The following is a 22809-nucleotide window of genomic DNA, read 5'->3' as shown; positions in this document are numbered from 1 at the left end:
CGGCTGCAACCAGTTAAAAGGTCTATAAATCTAGTTTCTAATACACAGACAAGATGACAGCTCTCTATGCATTAAACAACAGAAACCTGCATACATGTTCAATGATACATGCTAAATTCTAACACAAAGGTGGGATGACAACCCCTCTAATGTTAAACATTAACAGAACATGAATCAATGCAAACAGGCACAACCTGGAACAAGAAAGAGAAGTGTAAAGTGAACAATAAACAACAAAAGAAGCTTGTATTAGCTGGAAATGAAGACCAGACGCTGCAGGTTACAAAGTAGTTACAGTCTCCAGAAGTTGAACCTTACAACAAGGTTCTCTTCATCTAACACTCATCAATCGATTACATCTCTGTTCTGGGTATATATGGTGTTTCATTACAAAATATCTCTGCTAACCTATGCGTGGAGGGATCATAATGGATCACCAACCGCTCTAACTGCTTGGTATGGGTCTCTGCTATAGCGTGACTGTGTCAGTGAACAAAATTGATCTTCTCTGATATTCTGTTGTCCTTCTCTGGCAGCTAGAGTATTAACTGAAAGACGCCCCATAACTGATAAATGCAGTGATCTGCTCGAGGCTGTCCTTTTCAATCTTCGGCCACTCTGTTAGTTGAATGCGGTTATTGCCTGCTGCGCTGTACTGCTGCATGCTTATTTTAACCAGTTCCGCGCCATTGAGAAATCCTGCCCGCTTTGACACTTTTAAATATCAAAGGTCCATTGATGCAATATTTTCTCTATTGGGTCCGCCTTTTGGGTCGTAGTGCGTATCGCAGCCGGCCAATCCTCTGTTTCTCCCTATACTTGAAAATATATGAAAAAACACTGTAAACACGAAAATTTCCCTTTGGCGGACTTCAAATGTTAAACCATTATGCTTCGGAAACCCATCGGGTCCAGGCTTCATCGCATAGCGCGCATATATGAAAAAGTTGTGCACCCTTGGTTTCCCCGATTGCGATCTGCCGATCGCGACCTAGGCCGATACCACCGATCCCTTGCTTTTCCTCATATTTGAAAATACATGAAAACATTGGAAAAACATGAAAAATTGCCTCTGCCGGACCTGAAAATATATATATTTTACTTCCCGGACCCTTTCGGGTCCGGGCTTCATCGCTATCGGCACTCACCAAGGCTTCCTTTGTATTTCCTTTATACATTGAAAACACACAAAATACATTGAAAATGGCCCCCGCGCGGACTTGAAATTTTATGAAAAATCCTTTATATTGCCATCAGGTCCGACCCATCGGGTCGCATGCATGCCTTATACAAAAGCCCCGCCCCTTTGATTTTGCCGATAGCGAAATGCCGACTTGCGACCCGCCGATGCGATATCAATCGATGCGATGGATTTTGGCTTACACTTGAAAAACATTGCAAACACAGGAAAATTGGCCACTGGCGGAACTGAAATATAATGAAATAAAATGTTGAATACCCGTCGGGTCCGGCTCATTGGATCGCAAATATATATGTGCGAAAGGCCCTGCCCCCTTTGAAAGCGCTGATGCGATATCGGCGGTCGCTCATCGCAAAATATAAAAACCCAGACCTCTTTGTAAGTCCTCCATTGCGACTCGTCGATGCAATATCGGCGATCGCTCATCGACGAAGTCTTGCATCACTGCCACTGCCTGTTTGCGCCGATTGCGATCTGTCGACGCGATCTGGACCCTTGATCAGCCAGATCCAACGGCTGATATAAATTCTGACCTTTAAGCCTGCGATTTTGATTTTTGACTGTTTTGGAGTGTTTTTTGCCTCCCGATAGTGTATTTCCGCCCTCCCAAGGGCTTTCCATTTGCAATAGTTTTGATCGGTGAAAGCCTTAAGAGGATTTTGAAGGCTTTTGGGGCACTTTGTATCCATTTTTGGGCATCCTTTTGTGCGCAAACAACTCAATCAGGACTACATTTGATCCTTAAATGTTGGATTATGTAGCAGAGCTAACAAGATCCACATGACTAAATAATCAATAGATCTAGTCTAACATTTCAGTGTTTTAATTGAATATTAACAAGCCAAAGCCATAACAGAAAGGATCTGAAAAAGATGTAACCCTTATTTATATTATTAACTCTAAATGATACAGGCCAGAATGATTAACCTAAAACACCCGGCCAAATGGCATGCATAGTGGATCAAAAAGACTACACTAAAAACTGATAGACAATCATGAACCTGAATAGATCCACGACAAAGTCACTGTAAGGTGTTTTTGTCTCGGGAATCAAATTAGAACTAGTCTCACCAAATTCTCAAAAAAACATTTAACAAAATAAGAAAACTCAAAATGATTTCAATACTTAGCTTCTCTGTGTTTTAGGCTAGCAAACTTTAAATATCATAAACATTTTAATACTTCTCATAAATTAATAACTACCCTAATTATATATTATAATTATAATTCAAACTAATAATAATGAATTAAGTGACCTGAATTTAAAATTACAACATTATATTATCCAACGCTAGAGCAAACCACTATAATCACAGAACATGATTCGAAATATTCAAACACTATCAAAACCAACATTGCACTTACAAAACATGATTTGAATAACTGACATGTGCCTTATTAGCGGATCCATTCACCGAATCCAAAACCTCATAGATTAAAATAAAAGGTTAAAAGAAACTTATTCTATTATATTTTATGACTTATCTTTATCTATTTACATTTAAATTATTATTTAATTTAATTTCTTTAAATTTTAAAAACTACAATTACCATTATTATTTTAAAATTAATATTTTGTTAATATGCATTTTCAAAACTACAATTACCATTATTATTTTAAAATTAATATTTTGTTAATATGCATTTTCACACATGTTTTTTAGTTTTTATTTAAAATAAAATTATTCCATTATATTTTTTTATTTATATTATCTCTGGTTTATATTTAAATGATCTTTTTATTCAATTTTATTAAATTTTGAAAACAACAATTATATTAAATTTAATATTATGATTATATACATTTTCAATTAATGGTTTTGTTTAATTTAAAGAGAAAATGTTTGTGTTTTTTTTGCCAAGTATTTATATAAATTTACAAGGTAAGTTTTTTAGATAGAAGATCAAAGGACAATACTCACAAACAGATTACAAATCAATACACTAAAATTCTTGACGTGGTTAAAATCCTTAAAGAGGGAAACAGTCCATGGCCTAAGCCAACGTGACCACTTCAGGCAATTTATTAATGTAAAAGAAAGAAAATCTACATAAGCTTCTCTAATGAATAGTCACCTTGCAAATGACCCTCCATGTTCTTTAAATAGAGATCATGGACCAATCGGGTGTTAAGCCATAAATCAAGTGTCAGTAATACCGAGAAGAGAATGAACCGTCGAATCACTTCATGTCTAGAACATATCGTGACCATCGGATTGTAAGTTACAAAAGTAAATAGTAAAGAAACACACTTTACCTAACTCTACACTAGACCAAGTTATACTTAACTATTTCCTATGTGTCGCAATATCCTAACATCCCCCCTTAAGAACAACTTGGGATATGATTGAAGGATGTACAAATATGACATAATAGGAGAAGGAAGGAGGCATTAGAGTCTATCCCCCCTTAGTGACAACATCTTGAACTCCAACCATAAATCGAAGTTTAGTAACTTCGCCTTTGTGAGAGCCTTTGTAAAGATGTCTGCAACTCGATCATCTACTGACCAATATTGCACTTCAAAAACATGGTGATGAATGAGATTTCTGATGAAGTGCATGTGTAGTTCAATGTTCTTGATGCATTGATGTTGGACTATATCTTTTCATAGTTGAATGGCACTTTGATTATCACACCAAAGTGTAGTCGAATGCTGGTGCTGAAAGCCAAACTCTTACAGGATCTGACGAAGCCACAGGGCTTCCTTACTAGCTTCTATGGTGCCACAATACTCTGCTTCTGCTGAGGAAAGAGAAATGGCACTTTGTTTCTTGCAAGCCCATGTAATAGGTCCAGAACGAAGAGTGAAGACATAACCGGCAGTAGACTTCCGATCATCAGGGTCACCAACCCCATCGGAATCAGTGAAACCAACCAATAGAGGAGATGCTTCTGCACTGTAATGAATCCAAAACTGAACTGTACCTCGAACATAACAAAGTATTCTTTTAGCTGTTTTCCAATGAATTTCATGTGGGTTTTGCATAAACCGAGCAATAAGGCCAACAATAAAGGAAAGGTCAGGACAAGTATGGGTCAGATATAAAACTTTTCCTACAAGCTGATGGTATAAGGTAGCAATGACTTCAGGGGAAGTACAAGAGATTGAAAGTTTGGCTCCAGACTGAAAGGGAGAAGGGGTTGGCTTAGAGTCTTCCATGTGAAAGTGGCATAGAATATCACAGGCATACTTGGACTAGGAAAGGGAAATACCTTCCTTGAATTGCAAGAATTGAAGACCAAGAAAATAATGCAAATGTCCTAAGTTTGTCATTTCAAAATTCTTTTTAAGGTTGGACTTCACATGGTTTATAAGGTTGGGATCACTACTAGTAAGGATAAGATCATCAACATAAAGAACAAGAATGATAAGAGACTTACCCACTTTCTTGGTGTAGACATTATTATAAGAATGACACCTAGAAAAGCCAGTATCTAAAAGAAAGATATCCATTATGGCATACCAAGCCCGAGGGGCTTGCTTGAGACCATAAAGGGATTTCTTAAGCCGACATACAAGGTCGGAGTCTGTTTGTATAAAACTAGGAGCTTGTTCCATATAGATTTCTTCATGCAAGTCCCCATGCAAGAAGGCATATTTAACATCCATCTGATGGACTTCCCATTTGAAAGAGGCCACAAGGGAAAGAACAAGGTGGATAAAGTTCATTTTGGAAACAGGGGAGAAGGTTTGAGTAAGTCAATGCCTTCAACTTGTGAAAAGCCCTTAGCAACAAGACGAGCTTTATGTTTATCAACTTTTCCATCTGGTCCAAACTTGGTTCTGTAAACCCATTTACATCTAACAAGTTTTATTTCCTTTGGAAGAGGAACAAGATCCCATGTATCATTTGTCAATAATTAACGATATTCTTCATTCATATTTGCGTCCCAATCTGGATGGCCTGAATCTTCTGCAAAGGTGTCAGTATCATAATTCGTTGAAGCTTGAGCGAGTAAAGAAGAGACTCTATCGAACTGAGAACGTGTACGTCACTAATATGTAGGATCACCTGCAAGAGAACCTACTGCATTTTGAGTAGCACAGACCCATTTTGGAAGCTGAGGAGCTGAAGGAGGATCCTGAGAATGTGGGGGAGGATTTTCATCCTCGCTGTCATCATCTGAGGAAGAAATATTTTCAGAAGTAGAAGGGATAAAGAGAGGTGGAACATCTGCCGAACTAGGCCCGTATGCCGATATATTTTTAGCAAACTTTACATCTCTTCTAATGATAACATTTTTGGACTTAGGTGAAAGAAGTCTATATTCTTTGACATCTTCAGAAAATCCAACAAAAATACATTTTTCACTCTTAGGTTCTAAACCTTTATGTTTCTCATCTGAAATATGGGCCCATGCTTCACTTCCAAAAACACGAAAGTGACCTACATTTGGTTTAATTGAGCTCTATGTTTATTCTGGAGAGATATTCTTTAAAACCTTAGTAGGAGTGCAATTTACTATGCAATTTGCACAGCTAATTGCTTCTACCAAAAAATTAAGATTAAGTCCTTTAGATTGAAGCATACAATTAGCCATTTCCTTTAAGGTGTGATTCTTCCTTTCAGCTACACCATTTTGTTGTGGAGTATATAGAATAGTATGTTGCATTTGATTCCTTGCTCATTGCAAAAGTTGATGAATTTTTTATTAACATATTCTCTGCCATTATCAGATCTTAGCTTAAGAATTTGATGTCCATATTGTTTCTCAACAAAGGTCTTAAAGGCCAAGAACATGTTAAATACTTCACTCTTGAGTTTTAAGAAGTATACCCAAGTGCGTCTGGAGAAATCATGAATGAAAGTTAAGAAATACTTGTAGCCAAAGAATGAAACAACTAGAAGTGGACCACATAAATCACTATGCACAAACTCTAAAGGGGTTGAGGCGTGCCAAGAGGCATGTTTTTCAAAACTATCTTGATGATGTTTTCCGAGTACACTTCCAGAACAAACACCATCTCTGCAAGATACCATAGGAAGACATATCACCATATTTTCCTTACATAGAGTTTGAAGGAAGCGATAGTTCAAGTGACAAAATCGCTCATGCCAAAGTCTGCTCACTTCATCATTATGAGCAACAAATACCGAGGGAAGAGTTGATGACCCAAATTTGTTAAACTTATACAACCTTGTAGAATCATAAGCAATTTCAGTAGCTAAAATCTCTCTAGGATCTCCTAGGTCCTTAATTACAACATCATGAGGTGAAAATTCAACGATTTTACATTCACCTGAATAAGTTATCTGATATACAAATAAAAGGTTACAGGATGAGGTTGGAACACATAATACATCATTAAATTGACCATTGTCTAGATGAATAGTTCAGGTCCCTACAACACTAAGTGATCTATCATCACCAACATATATATTTTTGTTGTTATAATCATTTAAAGAAGAAAACATGGATTTCTTTTTAGCCATGTGATAAGAAGCTCTAGAATCAACGAGAAACTCATGAGAATGAGAAGAATAAGATACATTTAGTGCATACCTAGACCGAGACGCTTGACAACCACATGCAGAAAGTGTTATTCTTGAAGATGAAGTTGAAGTTGAAGAGTGCTCCAAATAGATGTTATGCTTCTTCATTGTTGCTTCCAAGGGTTCAATCTTCTTAAAGCAATTGGATTCTAAGTGGCCATCTCGATTACAAAAGTGGAAATATCTATCATTCTTCTTCCCTTTGTTTTTATTTGCCTTATCATTTTGTTGAAATGATTTTTCATTTTGAGACCGAAATTGCTTAGGACCCTTGATTGGTTTAGGACCATTCTTTTTAGGATATTGCTTCTTATGATTCTTTGAATATGGTTGTTGCTGGGCGGCTAAGACTTTCTTAGAAGAGTTTCCGAGATTAAGAAGACCAAGATGTAAGAGTTTTTCTTGTTCTCTTATTAAAGAATCACGAAAGGCATCAAAAGAGGGAGACTTGTAGTCTTGTCCTTAAGAAATAAATGCTTCTCTAGTAGAATGGAAGGTGGAAACAAACACAGAGTAGGTTGGTCCCAACTTAGTATGAATGGAATGCATAAGGCTACCATCTTTTTTCTTAACCTTAACACCTTCCAAGAGAAGTTTACGAGTCATGAATTTGGACAAAAAATATTCAATGAAAGAAAAATTATTGGGGTCCAACGTAAGAAACTCATTTTTGAGTTGATGGGCTCTAATTTCATTTTTAATTCCAAAAACTTTAGTGAGTTGTTGCATTGCTTCATTAGGGGTACCAAGTTCTATGATATGAAATCTAAGGTTTGGAGAAATAGACATCCCCATCGACCCACGTGCTTGATCTTGCCTATTTTCCCATTTGGCTACCTTATCTTCATCTTTAGTTTTAGTTTCTTGGCCTGAGGCTATTATGTAAAGACATTTACTTCTAAGTAAATCCACAATGTAGGACCATCGTTGGAAGTAGTTGGTGCTATCAAGAATAACTTGGTATGGACTTTCCATTTTAACATAAACTAAAGTTGTAGATGCTTAAACTAAGTGTTCCAATGGAAATATCTCGAAAAATTAAGTTGATTAAAAAAAAACGGCTTCCGGATGAAGAAGATATGGATTTTTGAAGAAAAAATGTTGAAGATGCCGATGAAGTGCGTGAATGTGTGGAATTGAATAATAATGTTATCTTTAAAAAAAAAACCCACCCCTTTCCAACCTTAATCTAATTAACTCACTTTAAAAAAAAATTATGTGACCCACTTTTATAAATAAGTAAAAGTCACTTTTACAATGGTACTTTATGAACTATCCACTAAATTATAACTTAAATAAAAGATAAAGTGACTTTAGAATTATAAGTGACTCACTTTTTTATAATGGGTGAGAGCACTTTTACATAAAGTAACTTTAAAACATAAGTTACATGTATTTTTTGAAAAAACAACTCAACAAAAGAAAGACTCGAACTCAAGACCTTTATTATCATAAATTAACTTTAGACCAAGTGAGGTAGTTTAAAAAGTTAATAATTTTTGGAAAAGAGGAAGGGTTTTTTTTTTTTAGTCACTGAAGGTTTGGGGTGTGTGCTTATCTGAAAAAAATTTTTTTGCCTACAAAATAAAAAACCACTTAACCCAACATAGACATACAAAAAAAACAAACCTTATGGCTTGAAGTTAGCTTTCGCCGGAAACTAAATATTTTCCTCAATGTTTCTGATTTTTCGAGATCACACTAAGGTGCGGCAGAAAAGAGCATATGCATGAGAAAGATCCTTCCTTTTTGTTTCTGATTTGCCAAGATCGCACAGAGTCGTGGTACAAAGAGCATATGCAGAAATGAAAGGTACAGATCCGGTAATAAATAAACAAAGAGATAAATAAACCGAAATAAACAGAGAGATAAATAACTAAAACTACAAATAAAGACTATATACCTCTAGATCTTAAAAATGACGTAGTTAGGGCTACCGAAAACCTTTTTGCGTGAAACGAAAAGAGTTCCTCACTAGAATAGATTATCCTAACACAATAGAGCAATACTCTCGGCCCAAAAGCGGTTAGAAATAGTAGATCTAGGAAACAATAGTCGGATATAGTTGTACTGGCTTCTAATTTGGATCACCAACGGATGCGGCCCTCAAATATCTCTGATACCATGTAGGAATTTACAAGCTAAGTTCCTCAGATAGAAGACCAAAGAACACCACTCACAAACAGATCACAGATCAATACACTAGTATCCTTGACGCGGGTAAAACCCTCAAAGAGGGAAACATTCCATGGCTTGAGCCAACGCGACCACTTCAGGTAATTTATTAATGTAAAAGAAATAAAATTTTCATAAGGTTCTCTCATGAATGATCACCCTACAAATGACCCTCCATGCTCTTTAAATAGATATCATGGACCAATCGGGTGTTAAGCCACAGATCAAGTGTCGGTAATACCGAGGAGAGAGTGAACTATTAGATCACTTCATGTCTAGAACATATCATGACCGTCGAATTGTAAGTTACAAAAGTACATAGTAAAGAAACACACTTTACATAACTCTACACTAGACCAAGTTATACTTAACTATTTTCTATGTGTCAGAATATCCTAACAGTTGTATTTTTTTGGTTAATATTAACTAAAATCTGGTAAAGATTTTAAAAAATTTTGAGTGAAGTTGTTACATCTGTAAAAAAATCCGATAGAGATTTTTAAAAATTTGGAGTGAAGTTGTTTTATCTATAAAATTAAAGTGCCCCATAAATTTTATAGGGCATTGATTTCATTTATACATTCAAAAATTAAAAATCAATCCTTTTTTTTTTTGTGAATTGAGGCATTTGTATTACTTCATCAAAAGAGATTTACAAAAAATTTCATACATTTCCCTTGGGAGTGTGTTTTTCTATGTCGCACATCCAAAAGCACAACTCAAAATCCATCATGATATCCCTAGTACAAAACCCCAATATAAAAAATAGTAAAGTTGTGTGCTCAAACCAGCATAAGGAGCATGACACCGCTCCAAAAGAGGACCAAACCACATAAGAATAATAGATTACCTAATTAAAATCGAAGCCAAGCATTGTCGATACAAAAAATAAAGTGCTAAGGGTGGTGAGATTTGCAAATAATACATCATACATTACAACACCTAGACTCATAATTGACCAATTGATCCACGAGTTCATCAAGGATGGAAACAACAGTAACCATAATAGAAAAATTGGCCCACGAGACAACAGTCAGGACATATACACCATAATTTGAACAACCTTAAAGAAAATTCAAATGAACATGCACTTATGCCAAGATAAGATAGGGAACACAACCATAATTCCAAACCTCCCAAAATATAAAGAAACCAAAATGCATAAGCCAAATATTGTAGCACAAAATACCCCACTATGAACCTTCTTGCTTTGTCACTACTTATTTTCCGAGGAAGATATTGTTGCATGGACCCTTGCACTAGACCTTGGAGGATACTACAAGTCACCATTATTCGAATCGCAGGTGAATGTGTCCTTCCACATGTGGAAGACAAGAATCAATCATGTCTAGACAAAAAAGTTGGTTCTGAAGCATCCTCTTAATGTCTTATAAATAGGCGAAGATATTGTACCTCTTTACTTTCTTGTCTCTCAAGACCAAACCTAAGATAGTTTTCATCTGCCAATGTAGAGCCACTGAATTTAAGTATTGTTTCTTCCATATCGACATGTCCATAATTTTCAAATATGAATAGGATTTCCATTCAATCCCTTATTTGGTCTCTAGCTTTTATATTTCCTTTCTTGTCTTAGGTGGAATTGCATTAAAATATGTGGCAGTCGAGTCATATGTAAAAAGATGTGCTCCTCGTTGACCCTAAACAGTGTTGCCACCTCTTCCCTAACGACATCTCATTCTCTGCCTTGGCGGCATGGTTGAAACATCAAGATCACACCTTGGACAACTACTACAAAGACCTCTTTATGCAAAATAACACAAATATAAATTAGACCCAACAACAACAAGACCACGACACTAGCCTATAATGTCATCTCCATAGCTAATAACAAAATCTTTAAAATAAACACAAATACAATTAGAATAAACAATAGCCTTGGACACCTCAATGAAAGGGTTAGACCCAAATACCATTAAGACTAGAGAAAGACCTAAAAATAAGCACGTGTCACCTTCACCAAATGAGCAAGAGCAGACTCTAAACAACCACACCTGAAAACTTTCCATTTTTACAACACAACAAGCACACTAGCACCTTAAAGATTTAGGCCAAACAAAGAACAATTACCCAAAATTTAAGTGAAACCCAAAACGCCAGAACAAAAGGAAAAAGAAAAAAAATAGACCATCCCACATTTGAACCACAACTTAAGACTTCTAATCCAGACCCAATGATGTAGACTCTATAACCTCAAATGTAGACTCGACATAACTATGCAGCAAGACAACCAAAAACTAAACAATACAAAGAGATAAAGAGAGATACCATGAGAGGCATTGCTAATGAGAAACACACCAACCAACCATTGAAGCATCCAACATCAAAGACCAAGATGAAATATACAGTAAACTAGTCCAAGGCTTCCACCTTCCTAGCATCCAACATCAAGGACCAAAATGAAATATACAGTAAACTAGTCAAGGCTTCCACCTTCCTAGCAATCCAATGTCTTCACCCCTCTCCACACCAATTCCAAGCCTAAATCCACACAAGGTCTTCACTATGCTAGTAAAAAAGAAGAACACACAATAGGAGGTCAAGGTCCAACCCTCACTTGGAGACAAACCCTCACTAATAAAAATAGCTCGCTTTGTTGCACTGTAATAAATAATAAAAATAGCTCGCTTCATTGCACTATAATAAATAACAACTGCCAATTATAAACCCTCCATGCTTATGCATGTGAAATCAAGTCACGTACACAACTTTTTTATTACATGTCACGCCCTAGAGAATAACATGAAAACCCTTATATGACCAAATTCCAATAAAAAACAACTTTATTTATAAGTTAAACTACACCTTAAACTAATAAGCTAACACTACACCTTTGAACTAATAAGCTTAACACTACACCTTTTTAAAAATAATATCTTCACCTTTTGTTTCTATATACTCGAAATTGATACCGCGACCATTTTATTTATAAGTTAAACTACGCCTTGAACTAATAGGCTAACACTACACCTTTTTAAGAATAATATCTTCACCTTTTGTTTCTATGTACTCGAAATTGATACCGCTACTCATATTGTGTGCAATCAAATTTAAAGTTATATAGATTTCATCGAACGTGGACAGCAGCCATCGCCTGTTCTAATCTTTAAATAAAACGCATCAGTGACTATTGTGCGATGAAGGATCGGATTTCAAATCTGCACAAACGATCAACGGTATCTACGCATCCGTGACTATTGTGCGATGAAGGATCGGATTTCAAATCTCCACAAACGATCAACGGTATATAAATAGAAAGATGCCTATAGAACCACCAAGGTACATAAAAGGTAAGGTGCGTATAGAACCATCAATGGCATATAAATAGAAAGGTCCATATAGAACGAGGCCTCAGGTTGTTAACATTGAAAGCTTGAAAACAACTATTTATCATGTCAAAGCTGGATCCCGCATTTAGCGCTGCGGCTTCGTACATCTGCTCTGATTCAATTTGAGAAGAATCTACACAATGGAGACTGAGAAATGAGAACCGCCAGTCTCGTCTTTGAATTCCAGCACAGTATGAACGCAGTCACAGTTTAAGTGTTATTACCTATAATCTCTATATTTCTAGATTCCAGCGTTGAAAAATGAATGAAGACCCAACAACCTTGTAATTTGATAAATGAAGGGAGACCCAAAATCCGTTTAATTCGATGAAAACCACATCCCACAAAATCGCACAAATATTGTGAGGTGATGGAAACCATGACCCACCCACTAAATAGTATATGCGCTGCAGACAGAGAGTATTCCTTTCTCAGTCAAAATACTCCAAATCAACCTCAAAACGTAACATAGCGGGTAGAAACATAGGCGAGGGGTGTGTTGACATCTGGACTTGACTCGCTCCAACGCGACCATGGGAAAACTTAAACTACAGCGAAGGTTTTTGATTAAATTATTTGTACACAAGTTCTGATTTGAAATGAGAAGCATTTACACAATGAGCCGAGCAATGAGAACCATTAGTGTCATTTTTGAATTCCAACATCACCTTAAGAAAAAGCGGTGTTGCCTGCAGTTTACGTGTTAAAATCGCTAATCGCCATGATCCTAGACCGGATTATCTCTCAGATGAAGGGGGGCCCAAAAGCCCACAGGTATTATGACCATATAAAAACCAAACCTCCCATACCAATTAATGGTATACTCGTTGTGGACAAAAATACCTCTTTCTCTGTCGGAATAAGTAAACATCGACAAGTAAGAAAACGTACACTTCGACGAAGGTTGTATAATTGAAGATTTTATATAAAACGCAAGTTTAGGTACCTGGACTGGCATTGATATCACATTCTTTGCAGCCATCGAATACACCACGGAGAAAATTGAAATGTCAAATGTGAATGCAGCCATCGAATACACCACGGAGAAACGTCAAATGTGAATGCAGCCATCGAATACACCACGGAGAAACGTCAAATGTGTTGCGTGATTATGAAGCTGACCCCCTTCCTCCCCTGTTCTTATAATAAACCTTCTGTCCAACCCTCGGTACCAGCTCTGACGCCTTTCCTCTGAGCTCCTCCCCTTCTGGTGATAAAGCTTTGGCCCAACCGATCACTCGGTTAGCACCATCGCTATATCCACCATGGGTACGTTTTTAAAGGACTTCACGAAATCGGCTGGCCAAACAAATGCAAATGATATTCGACCCTTGCGAATCCCCACTAATCACAATTTCAAAGGCAACAATACCATGAAGAAGAGCGGGCAGGCATGGAGAAGGAGTACTAGCAGTATCCGTTGTCAATACAGTGCTAACGAAAAACGATTGCAGCGAGGATTGATGTATCGTCGCCAATTGCTTTTGGCGTCCACCTCTTTGCCCTTGAAACCCCAACAGATCATAGCATCTACGACTTCTCCGCCTCCAAGTCTGAGTTCTTATCATAAGCTCGCAAACGCTGTTAAGGAAGCAGAAAAATTAAAGAAAACGTCACATGGCAGTCCGGAGATTAATGACGTCGTGTGCTGGCTCAGTTCATCAGAGATATCAAAGACTCCAAACGCTTACAGAACTTCGGATGAGCTTTCTACCATGATTGCAGTATCTCCTGCTCAAGCATTTTTTCATGTAATTAATGAAAAAGAGGTCGTTACTGCTCGGGTCAGAAGATCGGCAACATTGAAGCTGATGAAGAATAAGGAAGAACAGTTGGTGTTACAAGGAATAGAGGTAACAAATGATAAGCCCATGTGCTTCCACGTGTATATCAGATTAGGGCAAGAAGAGGCTGATGAAGAAGAAGAAGAATTATACGCAGGCACATTCAGTCACATGCCTCCTCGCTCAAAGCAGGGAGGGCACCACAACAATAAACAAGATTTTCAGCAGAGAAAAGCGAGGTGGTGTTGTTTGAGGTTGGGACTTAATGACATGTTAAGCCATCGGCCTGAGAATGTTATTGTAAAATTGGTTCCCACTTTCAAACTCGCTGACGATCCCATCAAGGTCTCGAGCATTTTCATAGACTATACGTAAATGTGGAGGTTGGTAGCTCTGTATAGCGCGTATGGAGTTTAATCACAAATGCAGAATTTTGGGAGTGCAATTTTCAAACATTTCAAATTTGAGAACAATCTATACTTTTGTAATTAGCTGGAGATGCAGTCTAATGAATCGTAAAGTATTAGACAAAACGGTAAATTTGTATACCATATAATAGCACTAGCTATTATACAAATAAATTCAACCATGGCTCTTTATTTGCAGAAGAAAACTTAATAATAACTATTTTTTAGTTTTAGTATATTTAAGAGAGTAATTTTGTCATTAAACCTTGTTTTAATTTCGAATTTAGAGACATGGAAATTTGATACCAATACCAAGTCCTTCGAGTGGATTTTGACCCCAAAAAAACTAATAATGGGAAGGGATTTGGTCACGAGAAGAAAATTTCGAGGCAGTGGACAAAGAGTATAGCAGTAAGTGCACCGACTCTAGGATGTTGTCCTTCATCATCATCCTCTTCTTGCCCTTGTGCTTCCACGTGTATATCATATTAGGGCAAGAAGAGGATGATGAAGAAGAATTGAATTTTTGCCCTTGTGCTTCCACGTGTATGTCATATTAGGGCAAGAAGAGGATGATGAAGAAGAATCGAATTGTTGTATTACTTCTAAAGAAGAATCGGTGAGACTCCAGTGTATTGCATGTGATATGTTCTAGTTGAGAAGCCAATTTTACAGAACCGGTGGTCCAGAGAAAACATGGTAGATTGCAAAGCCATGGAGATCATTTCTGTCCATTGACACTACGTGAGACTCCAGTGTATTGCATGTAATATGCTCAAGTTGAGAAGCCAATTTTAGAGACCCGGTGGTCGAGAGAAAACATGGTAGATTGCAAAACCATGGAGATCATTTCTGTCCATTTACACTACGAAGAGAAGGGGTCATAGGTGCATGTGGAAATCGTTCATGTCAATCACTGTAACTTATTTCAATGTAGGCCCATTGTTGTTTGATTGTGGAGACATTCAAAAGGTTGCGGCAATTTATATGCTTTAGTTTAGGAAGGGTGATATGGTGCTGTTTTATTGTTATTATGATGTTATTTGTATAATTATATTAGTAAATAAAAATGATGTTGATTAGTTTATATTAATTATATTTATTAATGTGGTTGTGTTAGTTGATAATTAGTTATATGAAGAAATATATATTTATTAATGTGGTTGTGTTATTTGATGACCAATTGTATGAAGAAATATGGTAGATGATTATTATTAATATTATGGTTATTATTAATAACATATGGTATTGATAAGCCATGGTATTGACTCATGATATTGTAACAATGCTTATTTACAAGTTTATAATATCTATGATAAAGTGGGGTGAATCAATATTTAAGAATCTTGTTATAGTGTAAGTATTGAGTTTTATATGTTTATTAATTAAATTTAAATATACCTATAAAATCATTATTTTAATGTATATGGTAAAATTGATCTGAATTTATAGCCACTATTTTTATGTAATATATTTTAATTGATATGTGTATTAAGATAATCAAAACAAAATTAAAATAAATAAATTGAATTTTATTATTCTTATTACTTTCAACTTTATATTATTATTTGAGTCAACATTTGAATGCCTATATTGTTTTTAATTTTTTAATATTTTTTTAATTGAGACATGTAAACCTTTACAAGCAAATATTTACACTGCTATAACATAGACATGCCTATTTTCACATAGGATTTCCAAAATTTTAATTTAATTATCAATATTTATTAAGTAGATGGTAGGCATTTAACCTTCAAAAAAATATTTTAGAATATCGTTTATAATATACTCAAATCAAATACTAAAATTTGTTTTTTTAAAGTAGTTATTCCTATGTTCGACAAATGTATGAAATGTTTTGATTTTTATTATGGATTGAGACCTATCTGCATTTACCAACTATTTAATTTATATCACTGCCTTACTCGTTATGTTGATAGACATGTCTACTTTAGAATTAGACTTCCATAATTTTAATTATCAACAATTATGAGTTGGATGACAAAGATTTAACCTCCATAAAATATTCTACAATAGTCTTAGTAGTATACACAAATCAAATGCCAAGATGTTTTATTTCCACAGTAGTTATGCCCTTTTTGTCTTTTCAATTAAATTCATTAATTAAAAAAATGTAATATAAACAAGTGTCATATGAAACGAGTTATGGCTATTTAGACTTTAATATTGCTAACTCTTGTATTAGCCCATGATATTGTAACAAACCCTATAATCTCCATATTAGGGTGGGGTAAATCTCCATGGGTAAGAATATTGTTACATGTTTTTTTTTTAATGCATATATATTTATTTTATATATTTATTATTTTTATCATTAATAATAATAAACATTATTATTATTATTATTTTAGCAACTTGAAATGTATGATGAAGTGTTTTGATATTTATTTTCAATTGATGTCTATGGGCATTTAACAACCATTTAATTTATATGGGTGCGTACTATTACGCACAAATCAACTATTGAGATCTCCAAAGTAGTTATGTCTTTTTTCCATTTTTATTATATTAAATAATTTAAAAAAATCATATACACAAGCGTAAAGTGACATAAGTTATAGATTTTGGGGCAAGTGGTACTGTAACAAAGCCTACTTAATACTAAGGATACCCACCATTTCCATGATAAAGTGAAAGTGAATCCCCGTAGTTAATAATATGGTTATATGTTTTTTAAATGTATAAATATTTAATTTATTTATTAGTTATTTTTATAATTAATAATAATAATAATTTAAATAAAATTATAATTTAACTAATTTTTTTAATTTTAACAATTTTAAAGATATTATAAATAAATATTCATGTTTTATATATTAATATTTACATTAGTAAATAGGTAAGATTATGTGGCTTGTAATTTGGCTTTGAATAAAATATATGAATAGTTTTTTTGTACACAATATCTTTTACTTCAATTTCCTTTTTCATATCCTAACCAACTTTAACTTTAACTCCCTAGTTAAACTCCCTTCGAGAAAACCAGAAAGATGGGAAAGTAGTAAATTTCTGAATTCCCTGTAATAATTAACATAGAAATGATTTGTTGTCGATGATTAATTAATTTCCTATGTTCATCGTTCTGTTGTAAGAGTTGCAATTGTTTATAGCACTCCCACCGTGATCCTAGGACAAGAAGTCAATATATGAACCGCGACTTTCCTGCAGGGACTATTGAGGTCTATTGAGTGATGACTCGCATTTATTTACTCATACTTGGATCTCATAGACAGAGTATAAGTTTCAATTTGGTGGGAAAGAACACTACTTGAGTTTCGATTCGCTGACTATCTAAAATGGATATGGCTGCTCCTCGGACTCCGAGACCTGTAAGCCTTATTACGATAAAGTGGTTGGGTTCGTAACAACCATCTGGGTACAGGCCATTGTCGGGAACAACTACACCTTCTCCAATTATTCGACGGATGTCAAGAGAACGTTCAGTTTATTTGCAGGCTTTTCTTTTGACTTTTCTCCCCCTTGTCTCATTTTCCTCACCCTCGGACCTGGCATCGTCTATGTGACTTCCACGATCTTTATGCACCTTTTTCCCCATGCTATTGACCTTGCAGGGCTAAGTGAGCCTCACCGCTTTTGTTGCTAGGGCACTTGTAAACCCATGAAGAAGCATTAATTACTGAACGAAGTTGAGGGTCTCCATCTAGCATCAAGGTTTTTATTTTTACTTTTCTATTTTAGATATATATTGAATCTAGTCAACCCAATATGTGAGCATGAATTTGTTAAAGTGACCTCTCTCACCATTGCTTTGTGAAAAAGAAAAATTCCAAGATAAAAAAATGAACCATGATGAAATTGAGACATTTACATATGAACTAGCAGGGAGGGACAAGAAGACTTAAAATAGTTTCATTGGGTTTTTGTTGTTGTGAGATTTGTCAAGTTTTATTTATTCTGTTTTGTAAAAGTGCAGAATTAATTGATGAACAAAATAATACAATTAAATTAGTGGTTTTTTATTGTGTTGAGAGAAAGTATCGCTAATTTTGTTGTGCGAGTTTGTTATTTGTTGATGAGTTTTGTTGTGTTTAGGGCTTCAAGAGTATTAATTACATGTTATGTTATGAGATCATGTATGTAGAAAAGTAAGTTGCATAATTGACTATTGGATATAGTCCATTATTAAGATTTTCCTTAGGGAGATGGAGAAGTGTCAATTATAAGTTGTCAAGCATGGTCAGAGACGTTTATGTTTTAAATGGAGTTGAACTGACAACTCGAAGATAAGGTGGTGAAGAATGTTGTGTGAGTTTGTTATATGTTGATGGATTTTGTTGTGCTTAGGGCTTCAAGAGTATCATTTAGATGTTATGTTATAAGATCATGTGTGTAGAAAAGTAAGTTGATAATTGACTATTGGATATAGTCTAGTATCAAGATTTTCCTTCGGGAGATGGCGAAGGGTCAATTATAAGTTGTCAAACATGGTCAGAGACGTTTATGTTTTAAATGGAGTTGAAGTGACAGCTGGAAGATAAGGTGGCGAAGAAAGAGTATGACAGCCAAAGTGAAATTTTCTTGGAAAAGAACCCCACATATCATTTGAAGACAAAGCACATTGATGTTCAGTATCACTTTGCGAGGGATATGATAGAAGACAAAAAGGTGTTGCTGGTAAAGGTGGACACTATGAAGAATACTGCAGATGCATTGACAAAATCTGTGAGCTCTGAGAAGTTCTCTTGGTGTAGAGAAACAATGGGCATTGTAGGGATGGATAAATGACTAATCTCTCTTGTGCCCCCGTGTGGAAAGAAAACAACAAGTGGGAGAATGTTGGGTTCTGTTATATTCTTTCCACGACTAGCCCACGTAGCTAACTGCGAGGTTAGAGGCGGGGCAGAGCCCCCCTTTCATTGCACTGATTGCATAGCGGGGGGGTCACAGGGGGTTTGACGGGTGCAGGTAACCCCCCTCTATGGGGTCCAGGGCACTGCCCCAGAAAATTTTGTTTTTTGGACCCTATATTAGGTTGGGCAGACCTACTTATGGTTTTGTGCATGATTTTCGCACATGGTTTTGGACGCGATGGTTTTCAGTCGATGGTATTGGATGCTTCGGCATGTATAAATATGTATTGTAACATTGAAAGGAACATAATGAAAAATCAAGCTGGTAGTCCTGGTTTTGGGATCGAGGGGAAAATCTCTGTGTATATGTGTTTTATGTGTTATGCTCTCGCATTGTTTATTTTTTGTGTTTTAGAATTCGTATGCAGGTAATTTCTGTACAGGGTTAAAACCTACAATATACAATTTTTGGAATTCCTCAATGTGCTCTGCCATTGAACCCTTTTGTTTAAGATTTATCAATTGGCTAAAGAAGGTGTTTCTCTTTGTATCCTCATAATGTGCTATCATTTCCTCTGTGCAAAATTGACCAGGAGACAAGTGGTTTATGAGAAGAAAACCCTCTATACCATACAAACTGATTTGGTTCTAAATATAAAGATGCAGTACGTACCTTTCATAACAATTGAACATCATGTATATTAAAATATTGCTCCATCTGTAGTATCCAAGTTACCATATCCTTGCCAACAAACTTCCTTATATCTCTTTTTCTTGATTTTAGGAGCTCGATCTTGAAAGGAATGTAACACTGTAATTTAGGATCTCCAAGTTCTGAAATTTCGTCTTCAGATATCCATTTGATTCCTCTTTCCAACCCCATAGGTCTGTTTGAGATTAGATTCTTAAATAAGCGTTATTCCCAATCTCCCACGATGTCTTGAATATAGACTCGTTCCATAGATCGAACTTGTACGAAGTTCCACATGTCACTGTTTCAACCTTCGGCCATGAAAATGATACCCAACAAACCATAGTCTGTCTTCTTTCTATTACTTCTTATGAAGTTTGAATTTGATGCTCAGAGAGAAAGTTGTGACGATTTTACCAAGGTCACCTGTTTGAGATGGAATTTAGGCGCTTGCAAAAACCCTAACTTCATTGGATCATATCTTCGAAAATATAACGAGACAAGATATGAAATTATGACACAAGGTTCATTAGGATTTCATATCAAATGGGATTTTTTTTGCTTGTGAAGCTGTATAAAAAAAAATTCTAGTCAAAATGCCACGATGGCCTGTTTGAAGCAGCAAAACCCTAGAATCAAAAGCTCTTATACCAAATGTCATGCAACCAGCTCACAAAACAGAAGAAGAGATAGATCAGTGACTTCAAAATAAGCCTCTTTGAGGGGGAAACCTCCTTTACATTACACAAATGAAAAAATCTTGGATGATACAAATGACAAGCCCTCCTTTCTATATATAGGAGTCTAAGGGGTCACAACATAATCAGAGTCCACATAACAATAATATTGTAAGGGCACAATAATAAAAACAATGGGCTTCTATGGGGCACAATAATAAAAATATGGGGACTACATGGGAACAAAAATATAATAAGGAGTTGCACTAATAACAATAAGGGGCTACACTAGTAGTATAGGGACATAACATTTTAGCGACCCAGGTTGAGTTTTTTGAGTTGTAATTAGATAACTCAATCTAACTGAGTTATAGCCAGTTAAACTAGTTCTAACTATTGGAGGAACTAGTAGAGGTCGAGTAGTGCACCAGTGCATCACTAGTACCACACCAGTTAATTGAAGATTCACTAAAAAATAATTCATGCATATCAGTTCAGATGAAGACCCAGCTGAGATTAGAATTCAGGGATAGTGTACTATTATTTGTATAATTTTCCGAGTTGTATAGATGGTGCATGAAATCAATTGAGGACCTATGTTTGGATTGTGCAGTTATGGAGAGTGCATTTCCCAATTAAATATGGGTTGTTTCCTCTAGGAATTGCACAAGGAAGTAGGGGCTTGGCAGGTAGCAAAATTGGCTAAGTGTTGGCTTGAGTTGGCTTGTGAGGCAGAGAGTTAGATTGTACTAGTGCAGGAATTGTTCAGGACGAACAAGAATTGTATTTTCTTCTCAGATCTTCTGGTTAATTAAATATAGATAGTCAAGGTTTTTAGAAGTTGCTTTCCCCAGAGAAATATTGTGTTATGTGTGATTGATCTTCTTCACTTTCTGCTTATTTTTTTCATTGATCAATTTTGGTTTCCGCTTAGAAGAGTAGAGTAGATTCTTGTCTTGTGTTTTAGAAAATCACATAAGTTGTTGAATCTATAGTAAAAATCTACATGGTATCGGAGCTGAAGACAATATAGAAGAGGGGATTTCGATTTTGTTGTGCAGGTGAAAATTGAATTTGCAAGTTCATACTTCAGAGAAGTAATATGTATTTCTAAGGTTGTGACTTGAGTATGCCTTGGAGGGTAATATGAATTACATATCTTGGAAGGACATGATGGAGGCAGTGTTGGAAGATAATGGCCTCAAGGAATTCATAGATCATGACATTCCTAAGCCTCCAACATCGGATGCTAAATATCTGGCTGAATGGAGAAAGTGTGTGGAAAAAGCAAGAAGGATTATCCTGGAGGGAGTTTGAGACCACATTATCTCGAGTCTCCATGGAAAAGATACTCCATACTCAATGTGGAAGTCATTGACATACCTGTTTCAAAATAGAGGTGACCATAGGAAATTGGCACTGAAGGACAAACTTAGAAAGATTAAGATGGAAAAGGGTGACTCTATTTTGAAGTACTTGACCAAGTTCACCCATTGTCAGGATGAGCTTGGAAGTGTTGGGATCATTGTTGTCGAGGAAAATATGGTGTGGAGGGAGAAGCTACTAGATTGGGAACGATTGTGATCAGATTTGGTACAAGAAGTGATTCAGAGGATTACCAAGGATGGATCCTCATCAAAGACACATGATGAGGAAAATTGTGCCTTAGCAGGTAAGGAAAAGAAATGGAAGGGGAAGACATCCCATTCCAAATAGGATTCTTGTCATGGAGGCAAGAACAAGGACATGTCGAAATTCAAGTTCTTTCATTGTCACGAATTGGGACATTTTTCCAAAAAGTGTCCACTCCAGAAGGCCGGTAAGAATCCCTTAGGAGTAGCGGAAGTTTTGGCTCTTTCCTCACAATTCGAACTGGACTTTACCCTCATCGCATGTATGGTGTCATCGATGATAGGTAGTGTATGGTACTCAGATAGTGGAGCTTCTTTCCATATGACTCGTAACAAAGAGCTCTTCAGTAATTTGGAGGAGAAGGATCTCTAGATGTATATCGAGATGGGTGATGACATATGTTATAGTGCTATCGTGCTTGGTACAGTTACCTTTCAGAGGGAGTCGGGTGCTCCCCTCACTTTGTGAGATGTGATGTATGTTCCTGGTTTGAAGAAGAACTTTTTCTCTGTTTCCATGTTGGAGGATAGAGGCTATGATGTGATCTTTAGTAAGGGAAAGGTGT

The sequence above is a fragment of the Pinus tabuliformis genome, chromosome 2_1 (assembly GCF_031772625.1).
Source record: "Pinus tabuliformis cultivar Carrire ecotype Pingquan chromosome 2_1, CPIR1, whole genome shotgun sequence".
Taxonomy (NCBI): domain Eukaryota; kingdom Viridiplantae; phylum Streptophyta; class Pinopsida; order Pinales; family Pinaceae; genus Pinus; species Pinus tabuliformis.
This window is presented reverse-complemented; position numbering follows the sequence as displayed.